The sequence below is a fragment of the Ovis canadensis genome, chromosome 3 (genome assembly GCF_042477335.2).
Source record: "Ovis canadensis isolate MfBH-ARS-UI-01 breed Bighorn chromosome 3, ARS-UI_OviCan_v2, whole genome shotgun sequence".
NCBI lineage: Eukaryota > Metazoa > Chordata > Mammalia > Artiodactyla > Bovidae > Ovis > Ovis canadensis.
The window spans coordinates 214,561,841-214,575,161 of NC_091247.1; the positions used below are offsets into that span (position 1 = coordinate 214,561,841).

A 13,321-nucleotide genomic window follows, 5' to 3' on the forward strand; every position below is an offset into this window, starting at 1 on the left:
TTTACTCTGACCAGGTGGAATAAAATTAAGAACTAATAAGGAAATATTTATAGCCACCTCTATTTGGGGAAATTCAGCAAGATCCTTCCAAACACCACCTGAGTCTGGGAATAAATTTAAAACTTACAAAATATTGTGAAATATTGATAATAAACACAAAATAATGGTATGATAAATTCTTCTAATAAAACTCAAGTAGTGCCTAAGGGAAGTTTATAGCCTAGATTTAGAGAAGAGGAAAGACTGAAAGTGAAAAAAAGGAAGCTTCCAATTAAGAAACTAGATGAGAAAGTCTAAAGAATGTAGAATGTTGGGGTTAATTTAAAAAGGAACAAAAATTAATGGAAAAGAAGGTAAGCATAAGATAGAAAATATGGAAGAAAACCCTTTAAACATGGCTCATTTAAAACTGATGAACACTGAGCAACACTAATGCAGAGCAGAGAGAAAATGAAGCTAACAATACCAAAAATGAAAAGGGACATCAGTATAGATCATACAGATGTTTCTATCATACTTTTTGTGCTGTTGTTTGTTTGTTTTTTGGCTGTGCTGTTGCTCATGGGCTCATAGTTCCCAGGTCAGGGATTGAACCTGGACCCATGACAGTGAAAGCCCAGAGATTTAGCCCCTGGATTACATAGTTTTATTAGTACATTTTATACATTTAATGTGGATAAGTACAGATAAAGTGTCAATTTCTCCACAGCCTTGCCAACACTAAGTGTCTTTAAAAGAAAAAAAAAAAAAAACAGTCATTCTGACATGTGTGAGATGATATCTCTTTGTGGTTTTAATTTACATTTCCCTGATGACTGACAATGTCAAGCATATTTTCATATACCTATTGCCATTTGTATGTCTTCTTTAGAGAAATGTCTATTCAAGCCCTTGGCCAATTTTTTAATTGAGTTATTAGGTTTTAAGTTTGTTGGGTTTTTTTTCTCTTAAGTTATAGGAGTTCCTTACTATTTTTGGAAATTAAAACCTTATATAATTTGTGCTAGCTTGCTTTTTCACTCTGTGGATCTTTCATTTGCTTTGTGGAAGCTTTTTAGTTTGATATATTCCCTCTTGTCTATTTTTGCTTTGTTGCCTGTACTTTTGATGTCATATCCATGAACTTATGAAACCATGTGCTTTTATTTTGTGATGGAGCTAAGATATCACATATCTAAAATGCAATTCTTACCTTGTGATGATGTTACATCATCACAAATAATAAAATAAATTCAGATAAATAAATAATTTGAAATTAGGTTTTGAATATTCTCTAGTGGAACTATAAAATTGTTTGCAGAAAATAAAATGATTCAATGTTATTTTGAGATAAAAAATGGCATTTGAAACATTGCACTAAAGGGAGACATCAAAAAAGTAAAACATTAGAGATCTGACACATAACCCACCAATACACATATACAATCTTAAAAATATATGTAAAATATGGGGGAAATCTTACAAAAATATTTAAGAAAAACAGTAAGTGATGTTTGTTTATAAAGAGTTCCTATGAATAAATAAGAAATTTTAAAACATTCTAGAGAAAAAATATTGTCATGAAAGATATAAGACAGTATATAGGAAAGAAGATAATATTTTTGTACATAGTGTTTGTGAAAGTCACTCAGTCATGTCCAACTCTTTGCAACCCCATGGAGTATAGAGTCCATGGAATTCTCCAGGCTAGAATACTGGAGTGGGTAGCCATTCCCTTCTCCAGGAAGTCTTCCCAACCCAGGGATCAAACCCAGGTCTCCCACATTGCAGGCAGATTCTTTACCAGCTGAGTCACAAGGGAAGCCCAAGAATACTGCAGTGAGTAGCTTATCCTTCTCCAGCAGATTTTCCAGACTCAGGAATCAAAGCAGGGTCTCCTGCATGGCAGGCGGATTCTTTACCAGTTGACCTACCACAGAAGCCCTTATGTGGATAAAATATGATGTTATGAAGAAAACTATACTCTCTTTTAAAATTAAGTATTTATTTGGTTGTGCTGGGTTTTAGTTTCAGCATGCAAATTCTTACTTATGGGATCATCAGAGAAAAAAATTGGAACTGCATGTGGTGATGAATATTACTGTATGTGTAGTGATTTTATACATAAACACTATGTTTTACACTTAGAACTAATATAATGTTACGAGAATTACGTCTCAATTAAAAATTTTAACAAACAAGGTTGGAATATCTGGATTAAATTAGTTTCATTCTTACCTCATTTAAGCTTCTCTGGTGGTTCAGACAGTAAAGAATCTGAATTCAGTGTAGGAGACCAGATTTCATACCTGGGTCAGGATGACCCCCTGGAGAAGGGAATGGTAACCCATTCCAGCATTCTTGCCTGGAGAATCCCAAGGACAGAGGAGCCTGGCAGGCTACAGTCCATGTGGTCACAAAGAGCACAACTGAGCAATTAACATTTTCACTTTTTATCATTTCGTGAATGAAAATTAAACTCATCATTTAGATTTTAAAATATCAAATCTCACTGCATCCTACAGGGTTGGGACAGACACACAGAAACAGACAGTAAGTCACCTTCACACGAGATATAGGCTTCCTCCTTGGGAGAGCATGAAGTGTAATTCCAAGGGTCAGAAGGACACTGCCAGAGAGAGGTGTCTGTTTTCCGACAGCGGATTCCATCGACCCACTGGGGTCTAGAACCTTCCCTGAGACCAACAGAAGAGTTGAGGGTTCCACTGTCCCCACAGCCAAGCTGTCTGCAGATCACGGACACAGTGATGTCTTCCATGGGGCTGCGGCAGACACTGCCCCAGGTCCCGTTGTAGAAAACTTCCAGCCACCCAGCACACTGCTGGTCCTCGCTCACCATCCTGAGGGCCAGGAACTCTAAGGCTGAAAGGGGAGGAGACAGGACACAGTAAAAACTTTGCTGGATGTTCTAGGTTTTCCTTTCTTCTAGAAATGGTGAACAGTCATCTCTGAATGTTCAAGAGATACCCACTAGATGACAAGACTGACATCGCCTCCCTTTTAACTGACTTTGTCCATTTGTGTTTGTCTTTCTATTTCTACCACAATGGTGTAGTGGATATGAACTGAGAGGAAGACCAAACTGCATGGGCACTAGGCAGGGAGGGGCAGCTGAATCCTGCTTTCTGACGAAATCTTTAAAGAGTATGTCAAAGGGATGTGATGCGGATATTAGGGAGATAGGGATAATAATTAATCCAAAAATGTCCACATCCCAATCTCTGCAACCTGTGAATATGTTACCATACCTGACAAGAGGGATTTACAGATGTGATTAAGGTAAGGACCTCAGGATGGGGAGATGATGTATTAACAATGTGAGCCCAGTCTAATCACATCCTTAGACCCACTATGCTTAAACGTGGAATACTTTTCTTAGCTCCGGCTAGAGAGATGTGACTCTGGATAATGGTTGGAGGCCTGCAGCATTGCTGGTCTGATAATGGATGAAGGGTGCTGTGAAGGAAGGAATGAAGGTCGTTTCAAGAAGTTTGAAAAGGCAAGAAACAGATTCTCCCCTAGAGCCGCAAAAGTGATGCGGCCCTGCTGACGCCTTGATCCCAGCCCAGTCCCCTGCTGGACATCTAAGCTAGAGAAGAGCAAGGAAATAAATACATGCTGTTTTAACCCACTAATTGGTGAATTGTTAGGGAAGCAAACAGAAACTAGTACCGTGGGTTTAAATTTTTTCTATGTAACTGGAGAGAGAGCCGTGCTTTCAAGAAAAACTGTGAGAAAAGGCTCTACCAGGAAACACTGCTGAGAAGAAAAGACCAGAACCTCAGCTGCTGCAGGAGGAAGTGAAAGCACCTTGTCTTCACATCTGCTGGAAAGACAGCCTTCATGGGAGGACGCCTCCTTCTCTGGTCCTTTCAGCATCTCTCCCTCAGGGCTCAGACCCGCGTCCTCCAGGGCCCCACCCCTCCCCCAGCCTGTGGACAGCGTGCAGCGCTGACCTGAGCAGATGACCCCCGCGTCCTGCTTGTGTCTGCAGTCGTGCCGCCCCCAGCCCCGGGAAGGGCACCTCCACACGTGGGACTCCTTTCCTGTGCAGTTCAGGTCGTCCAGCCAGATGGGCCCTGATCCTGCCCCGAAGTGAGCAGACCCTGTGGCATTGAGGGCTTCTCCACAGCCCAGCTGCCTGCACACCACGCGGGCATCTTCCAGGTCCCAGCCGTCATCACAGATGGTGCCCCAGGAGCCCTGGTCAAGGATCTCCACTCTCCCGGCACAGGGATCACCCCCGTCCACCAGGCGGAGCTGTCTGTTTTCTGAGGAGAGAGAAATGCGACAATGGAGCAGTGACCCCAGGGGTTGAGAAGGGTCTTCCGTTCTGTGGGACCCTCACCTGAGCAGTAGGGGGTGCTCTCCACTGAGGCAGCAGAGCCTGCTGGTTCTGCCATAGAGTCGTTGCACTGGGGCAGCACCTGGGTCTGGTTTCCTGAAGAAACAACAATGATCAGAAGTCTGGAAGGGTTGAAGAACAGGAAACTGAATTAAGGAAAATAATGACCTACTGATGGAGCCTAAGATGAAAGCTGTGACCCAGCAGTAAAGTTATCATACCCTTAGTGTTCACCTTCTCCCTGGAGAGTTCTGCTTCTGACAGTACCACAGTTTCTGTTTTAACCCAAGTGTTGCTGTAAGAATGAGTTAAGTAAGTTGTATCCCTAAATGTATCCCTGTGCTGTGCTTAGTCGCTCAGTCATGTCCAACTCTTTGTAACCCCTTGGACTAGAGCCCACCAGTATCCTCTGCCATAGGATTTTTCAAGCAAAAATAGTGGAGTGGGTTGCCAAGCCATCCTCCAGGGGATCTTCCCAACCCAGGGATCAAACCCAGGTCTTCCACACTGCAGGCAGATTTTTTACCCTCTTAGCCACCAGGGAAGCCCAAAGCTATCCCTAAGTAAGTAAGTAAAGTTGTTCAGTCATGTCCGACTCTTTGTGACCCCATGGACTGCAGCCCACCAGGCTCCTCAGTCCATGGGATTCTCCAGGCAAGAATACTGGAGTGGCTTACCATTTCCTCTCCAGGGAATCTTCCCGACCCAGGGAACAAACCCAGGTCTCCCGCATTGGAAGAAGACACTTTAACCTCTGAGCCACCAGGGAAGCCCTAAAAAAATCTATCCCTAAGTAAAAGCAAAACAAAATTCTTTCTGAAGGATCTCTACAATTTCTTCAATGTATATCTTTAGAGCAAACACTTATATAAAATAGACCTCATGAAAAACGGAAAGGAAAAAGGAGACATTAGAAAGAATTTCCCAGGGTGTTCGGCTGCTAGAGTTACCTGACCAGAATATATGTAGCCACGGTTAAAGTGCTTATGGAATTAATTGACAAAATGTGCATCTTTGCGGAGAAATGATACCAAAAACCAAATACTTCTAGAGCTGAAAAACTTGTTAGCTGCAATTAAGAACTAAAGAATAAGTGTAGCCTCACATTAGTTCAGCATAAAGTTGAAACATCAAAATGCAAAATCAGAGGATATTCTTCAATTAATTCAGGTCACACAGCAAGAGTTCTGATTATATTGTTGTATGGCAGTTTTTCCAAAAAACTTTGTTCACTTCAGTTCAGTCCCTCAGTCATGCCCAACTCTTTGTGACCCAGTTAACTGCAGCTTGCCAGGCTTCCCTGTTCTTCACCAACTTCTGGAGCTTGCTCAAACTCATGTCCATCAAGTCGGTGATGCCATCCAACCATCTCATCCTCTGTCATCCTCTTTTCCTCCTGCCCTCGAGCTTTCCCACCATCAGGGTCTTTTCCAATGAGTCAGCTCTTCTCACCAGGTGGCCAAAGTAGTGAAGATTCAGCTTCAGCATCAGTTCTTCCAATGAATATTCAGGACTAATTCCCATTAGGATCCACTGGTTTGATCTCCTTGCAGTCCAGGGGACTCTCAAGAGTCTCCTCCAACACCACAGTTCAGAAGCATCAGTTCTTCGGTGCTCAACTTTCTTTATGGTCCAACTCTTACATCCATACATAACTACTGGAAAAATCACAGCTTTGACTAGATGGACCTTTGTCAGCAAAGTGATGTCTCTGCTTTTTAATATGCTGTCTGAGTTGGTCATAGCTTTTCTTCCAAGGAGGAAGCATCATTTAATTTCATGGCTGCAGTCACCATCTGCAGTGATTTTGGAACCCAAGAAAATAGTCTGAGGAACCCATTGTTTCCTCATCTATTTGCCATGAAATGATGGGACCAGAAACCATGATCTTTGTTTTTTGAATGTTGAGTTTTAAGCCAGCGTTTTCACTCTCCTCTTTCACTTTCATCAAGAGTGAAAGTTCAGTTCCTGTTCACTTTCTGCCATAAGGGTGGTGTCATCAGCATATCTCAGATTATTGATATTTCTCCTGACAATCTTGATTCCAGCTTGTGCTTCATCCAGCCCAGCATTTCACCCGATGTACTCTGCATATACGTTAAATAAGCAGAGTGACTATATACAGTCTTGACGTACTCCTTTCCCAATTTGGAAACAGTCTGTTGTTCCATGTCCAATTCTAACTGTTGCTTCTTGACCTGCACACAGATTTATCAGGAGGCAGGTAGGTGGTCTAGTATTTCCATTTCTTTAAGAATTTTCCACAGATTGTTGTGATCCACAAAGTCAAAGCCTTTGGCAGAGTCAATGAAGCAGTAGAGGTTTTTCTGGAACTCTTTTTTGCTTTTTCTGTGATCCAACAGATGTTGGCAATTTGATCAATATGAAAAGGTAAAACTTAGTAGCTGAAGAAAAAAATATGTACTTAATTTTGCTTATAACTTTGGGTCATTAATCAGGAAAAAACTCAGTTTGGCAGTCTTTCAGTGGGGTCTTTCAGTGCTGCAATTAGCTGTCACCTGGAGCTGAAGTCATTAAAGACTTGACTGAACTCTGGTTCTGTAAGGAAATTCCCAGAACTGGTCTAAGGATAAAGGAACATCATGTCTTCAACTGAATTCAGAAAGAATTTACATATTCAGGAAGAAATGGGGCAGAAGGGGAACAGAGAAGCAAGGACACACACACACACACACACACACACACACACAGATTAAAGCAAAATATTGATACTAACATTTAGAAACCCAGGTAAAGGTCATAAAGGAATTTTTATATTGTTTTCCCAACATTTTTATGTCTCAACATGCATCAAAATTGAAAGAATTAAAGGTGAAAACAAGTCAAACAAAATTCATTGCCAGGAAACTTTCACAAAAATACTCATAACATCAAAACTAAAATACCTAGGAGAAGTCCTAGTAGAAGATGGGGAAAATCTGTGAAATTCAGGATGTAACCAAATGGAGGGATGTATTATGTCAATGATTTGGAAAACTCAACATTGTCAATGTCAATCATCCTCAAATTTCTATGTCTACTCTCAAATTTTTAAGTCTAATCTCAACGATACACTTAAGCTTTTCTTTTGGTGAAAATGACAAGCTGACTTCTAAATTCATGCAAAATACAAGCAACCAAGAATGAACAGCACAGTTGGTAACAAAAGCAATGATATTAGAGGAGTTAATATAAAGTAACTTTGTAAATTAAAATTATTCAGACTAACTACAAAGTTTGAAATTCAGGGAGATAGTGAAGACAGGGAAGCCTGGTGTGCTGTAGTCCATGGGGTCACAAAGAGTCAGACATGACATAGCAATTGAACAACAACAGCTACAAAGTTATGATAATTAAGAAAATGCAGTATTTGTGCAAGGATAGACAAATGATAACATGGAACAGGATAGAGAGTCTCAAATAAGGCAGACATACTTGCCCTTCTGCTTATAACGAAAGCAGCACGGCAGTGGGCAAGAGTCTTTTCAGAAAAAGATTCTGAGTTAATTGGATGTCCATATGAACCCTGACCCTTATCTTACACAGATATCAATCCCAGAAGGAATGCACAATAATATGCAAGAGAAAAATGATAAAATTTCCATAAGATACTCTTAGAGAATATTTTTACAGTCTTCAAGTAGACGGCAGCCCATCAGGCTGCACTGTCCCTGGGATTCTCCAGGCAAGAACATTGGAGCGGGTTGCCATTTCCAGTCCAATGCATGAAAGTGAAAAGTGAAAGTGAAGTCGCTCAGTTGTCTCCGACTCTTAACCACCCCATGGACTGCAGCCTACCAGGCTCCTCCGTCCATAGGATCTTCCAGGCAAAAATACTGGAGTGGGTTGCCATTTCCTTCTCCTTTAAAGAATATAAGAAGCATTAAATGTACAGAAAAATGTTGGTAAGTTATACTTACATAAGAAATGAGTTCATCAAAAGACACCATTTGATTAAGCAAATGAAAATAAAAGACCAAGGGTTAACATGGAAATAAGTAACACATATTTGCTGCCAAAGACATTGTCATGGTAAGTTGTCATTCCATATTTGTAACAGTCAAGAACTGGAAAAAAAAGAGAAGACTCTACACATGGACATCTCCAGACGGTCAACACCGAAATCAGACTGATTATATTCTTTGCAGCCAAAGATGGAGAAGCTCTATACAGTCAACAAAAACAAGACCAGGAGCTGACAGTGGCTCAGATCATGAACTCCTTATTACCAAATTCAGACTCAAATTGAAGAAAGTAGGGAAAACTGTTAGAACATTCAGGTATGACCTAAATCAAATCCCTTATGATTATACATATAGTGGAAGTGAGAAATAGATTTAAGGGCCTAGATCTGATAGATAGAGTGCCTGACAAAAGAAGCAATGAGGTTCGTGACATGGTACAGGAGACAGGGATCAAAACCATCCCCATGGAAAAGAAATGCAATAAAGCAAAATGGCTGTCTAAGGAGGGCTTACAAATAGCTGTGAAAAGAAGAGAGGTGAAAAGCAAAGGAGAAAAGGAAAGATATAAGCATCTGAATGCAGAGTCCCAAAGAATAGCAAGAAGAGACAAGAAAGCCTTCTTAGCGATCAGTGCAAAGAAATAGAGGAAAACAACAGAATGGGAAACACTAGAGATCTCTTCCAGAAAATTAGAGATACCAAGGGAACATTTCATGCAAAGATGGGCTCGATAAAGGACAGAAATGATCTGGACCTAACAGAAGCAGAAGATATTAAGAAGAGGTGGCAAAAATACACGGAAGAACTGTATAAAGAAGATCTTCACGAACCAGATAATCATGATGATGTGATTACTAATATAGAGCCAGACATCTTGGAATGTGAAGTCAAGTAGGCCTTAGAAAGCATCACTATGAACAAAGCTAGTGGAGGTGATGGAATTCCAGTAAAGCTATTTCAAATCCTGAAAGATGATGCTGTGAAAGTGCTGCACTCAATATGCCAGCAAATTTGGAAAACCCAGCAGTGGCCACAGGACTGGAAAAGGTCAGTTTTCATTCCAATCTCAAAGAAAGGCAATGCCAAAGAATGCTCAAACTACCGCACAATTGCACTCTTCTCACATGCTACTGAAGTAATGCTCAAAATTCTCCAAGCCAGGCTTCAGCAAGACGTGGACCGTGAACTCCCGGATGTTCCAGCTGGTTTTAGAAAAGGCAGAGGAACCAGAGATCAAATTGCCAACACCTGCTGGATCATGGAAAAAGCAAGAGAGTTCCAGAAAAACGTCTATTTCAGCTTATTGACTATGCCAAAGCCTTTAACTGTGTGGATCACAATAAAATGTAGAAAATTCTGAAAGAGATGGGAATACCAGACCATCTGACCTGCCTCTTGAGAAATCTGTATGCAAGTCAGGAAGCAACAGTTAGAACTGGACGTGGAACAACAGACTGGTTCCAAATAGGAAAAGGAGTCCATCAAGGCTGTATATTGTCACCCTGCTTATTTAACTTATATGCAGAGTACATCATGAGAAACGCTGGACTGGAAAAAACACAAGCTGGACTCAAGATTGCCGGGAGAAATATCAAGAACTTCAGATATGCAGATGACACCATCCTTATGGCAGAAAGTGAAGAGGAACTAAAAAGCCTCTTCTCTTGAAAAGTGAAAGAGGAGAGTGTAAAAGTTGGCTTAAAGCTCAACATTCAGAAAATGAAGATCATGGTATCTGGTCCTATCATTTCATGGGAAATAGATGGGGAAACAGTAGAAACAGTGTCAGACTTTATTTTTTTGGGCTCCAAAATCACTGCAGATGCTGACTGCAGCCATGAAATTAAAAGACACTTACTCCTTCGAAGGAAAGTTATGACCAACCTAGATAGTATATTCAAAAGCAGAGACATCACTTTGCTGACTAAGGTCCGTCTAGTCAAGGGTATGGTTTTTCCTGTGGTCATGTATGGATGTGAGAGTTGGACTGTGAAGAAGGCTGAGCACCGAAGAATTTATGCTTTTGAACTGTGGTGTTGGAGAAGACTCTTGAGAGTCCCTTGGACTGCAAGGAGATCCTACCAGTCCATTCTGAAGGAGATCAACCCTGGGATTTCTTTGGAAGGAATGATGCTAAAGCTGAAGCTCCAGTACTTTGGCCACCTCATGTGAAGAGTTGACTCACTGGAAAAGACTCTGATGCTGGGAGGATTGGGGGCAGGAGGAGAAGGGGACAACAGAGGGAGGATGAGATGGCTGGATGACATCACGGACTCGATGGACATGAGTCTGAGTGAACTCCGTGAGATGGTGATGGACAGGGAGGCCTGGCGTGCTGCGAACATGGGTCACAAAGTTGGACACGACTGAGTGACTGAACTGAACTGAATACTGTCAGTAGAATGGATCAGTACATGGCCATGTGATCATTCAAAGCATATTCTACTCTAATAAAACAAATAAAGTGCTACAATATACAACATCATGTGTGAATCCCAAACATAACTTTGAGTCTATGAAATTAGATACAAAAGATGAAACATACGGCATCATTTTATATAAAGTTCAAACATTGATGAAACTCTCTATGTTAGTAGAAGTTAGGTAAGCGCTTTTTTCCCTGTTGAGGAGGGAAGACACAGATACTGGGGACGACAGTGACTGTGGTGCTGGGGACATTCTCTTTGCTGCTCTGGGGTGGGCTTCATTATGAGGTCTATACTTACTGCTCCTACATTGTTTTCTATGATTACATGTAAGCAACAATGTAGCTTAAAAATATATTATTCCCCTTCACACTTCTCACCCTGACCTTAAAAATGAATGAACAATGAGAAGATCCATATTTCACCACAAAATCTCTGACTTTGAAGCCCATTTAACCTCACTCCCTACTCTTGGAGTCATTTCACTCCAGGAGTATCCTGAGTACCAGTAGCCCCTCCCTCTCTCTTACCTGAACAGATCACGGAGGCCACGTTGCCATGGGAACAGTCAGGACCACCCAGGGCAGTCACAGGACAACTCCACAGGAAGGACTCAGCCCCAAGCAGTGAAACTGGGCAGTTAAGATCTGACCACCTCCTTCCACCAAATGTGGTCCTCTGGGGGTGGAGATGGCGACTCCACAGCCGAGCTGACGACAGACAATGTTGGCATTGGCCAGACTCCAGTGGGAGGCACAGAGCACTCGCCATCGTCCAGAAATGTTCATCTCCACTTGCCCCTCACACTGAGAGGAGCCATTTATCATGAGCCGGATCTCTGAGTATGCTGGTAGAAGAAGACAGAGTTTCAGCAAAATTAACATGACTTTCTCACCTGAGCAGGGTGTTCACAGAGGTGAAAGGCCTGACCTGCATCTCACCTGAACAGACAACCTCAGCAGCTCCACTGTGGTGACAAGTGCCCCCTGGACAGGGCACTCTGGGGCAGACCCAGAGCTCAGGCTCCTCCCCTTCACACCTGAACTCTTCAGCCCAGACCCGGGCACTGGATGCTCTGAAGAGCTCATGTACCTCGACAGACACAGCCTTGCCACACCCCAGCTCTGCACAGATGACCTGGGCAGTGGGGAGTGTGAAGTTCCCATCAGACACTGGGATCCAGGCTTCTCCAGAATACACTTCTACTCGCCCTGAGCAGGGTCCATCCCCTCCAGCCAGACGCACAAATCCTAAGAGGAAACAACAACAAAAGCAGTCAGTGTTCATGGTACTGACTTGGCAACTGGAAACCACATGTCACAGGCAGTGGGGTAAAAGTTTTTCTTTTTAGGAGTGGAGCATATAGAGTCTTTGACAGTGTCATAATTGAATTTTCATGAGCAGGTTTCTAAAGAGAAATCCAGGAGGATTACCAGGTCAATTCAGATCATTGGAATGGCTGAATACTGGAAACACATGTTTTAGCATTGGTTGGAGAAGTGAATTTCTCACTTAGCAGCCTAGGACCTACATACAGATCCAAGGATAATGTATAATTTTCAGGCACTTAAACTTGAACATAGAGATATGCAGACCAGAAGCCACCCAGAAGGACGTGGGCTATGACATGAGAGACCTAGCATCCAGACAAGCTTAGAAAGCTTTCATGGGACTTGTGGGGCTAATATTCTGACCAGTTTTCTCTCCCAGAAGCTAGTCCTCAAGTGAGTTAGGTTAAGGAAAGTCCTGAGGCTGGATCCATGAGGGGATGCCAACCTGTAGTTGGGTGACAGCTCCAGAGAAGAAATATAGACACTATCATTAATTCACATTTATGTCATCACATCTTGTCTTTCTGATACTTTTTCATGCTAAAAACTTTCATGAATTCCTTCAGTGACCTCAGTGGGAAGGAAAATGAGTTACGAAAACTCAGAGAGTCATAGACAGTCCCAGCCATCTCTTGAAATCCTAGGATTTGTCAAAGAATCTTGGGGAGAGTGTGTTGTCAGTGGGAGTTTACCAGATAGCTGAGTTTCCACATCGTCTCCTATTAAAGGGTTTTTTTTTTTTTCCTCAAACAGGACTCACAGAAAATGCTAAGGGCTGATAATAATTGATTTTAATACTTTCATTGTACTAATTCTAACCACAAAAAAATATGCATTCTTCTCAAGCACACATGGAATAGTCTCCAGGCTAGGTTACAAATAAGCCTTAACTAATTCAAAAATATTAAAATTATTCCAAGTATCTTACATGACCATAATGGAATGGAACTAAAATTCAGTAATGATCAGAAAACAGGAATTCATAAATATATAAAAATTAAAGCACACACTCATATTTTAAGATTGTTTTCCTATTTATATAAAAAATGATATTTAGATAGGAATTGCATTAAATCTATAGAGGACTTTGAGAAGTTCAGGCATTTTAACAATACTAATTCTTGCAGGTCAGAAACACAGAATGACTTTCCATTGATCATATTGTCTTTAATTTCTTTCACGGATGTTTTACAATTCTAAAAGAAGATGGCATGTTGTCAAAAAGAAGGAAGAAAAAGAAGGAGAAGGAGGAGG

General features: G+C 41.5%; 1 pseudogene; it reads right to left on the minus strand.

The window, feature by feature from the left end:
• The window catches only part of LOC138437862 (antigen WC1.1-like), a 58,740-nt pseudogene that overhangs the window by 31,158 nt on the left and 14,261 nt on the right, over window positions 1-13,321 (minus strand).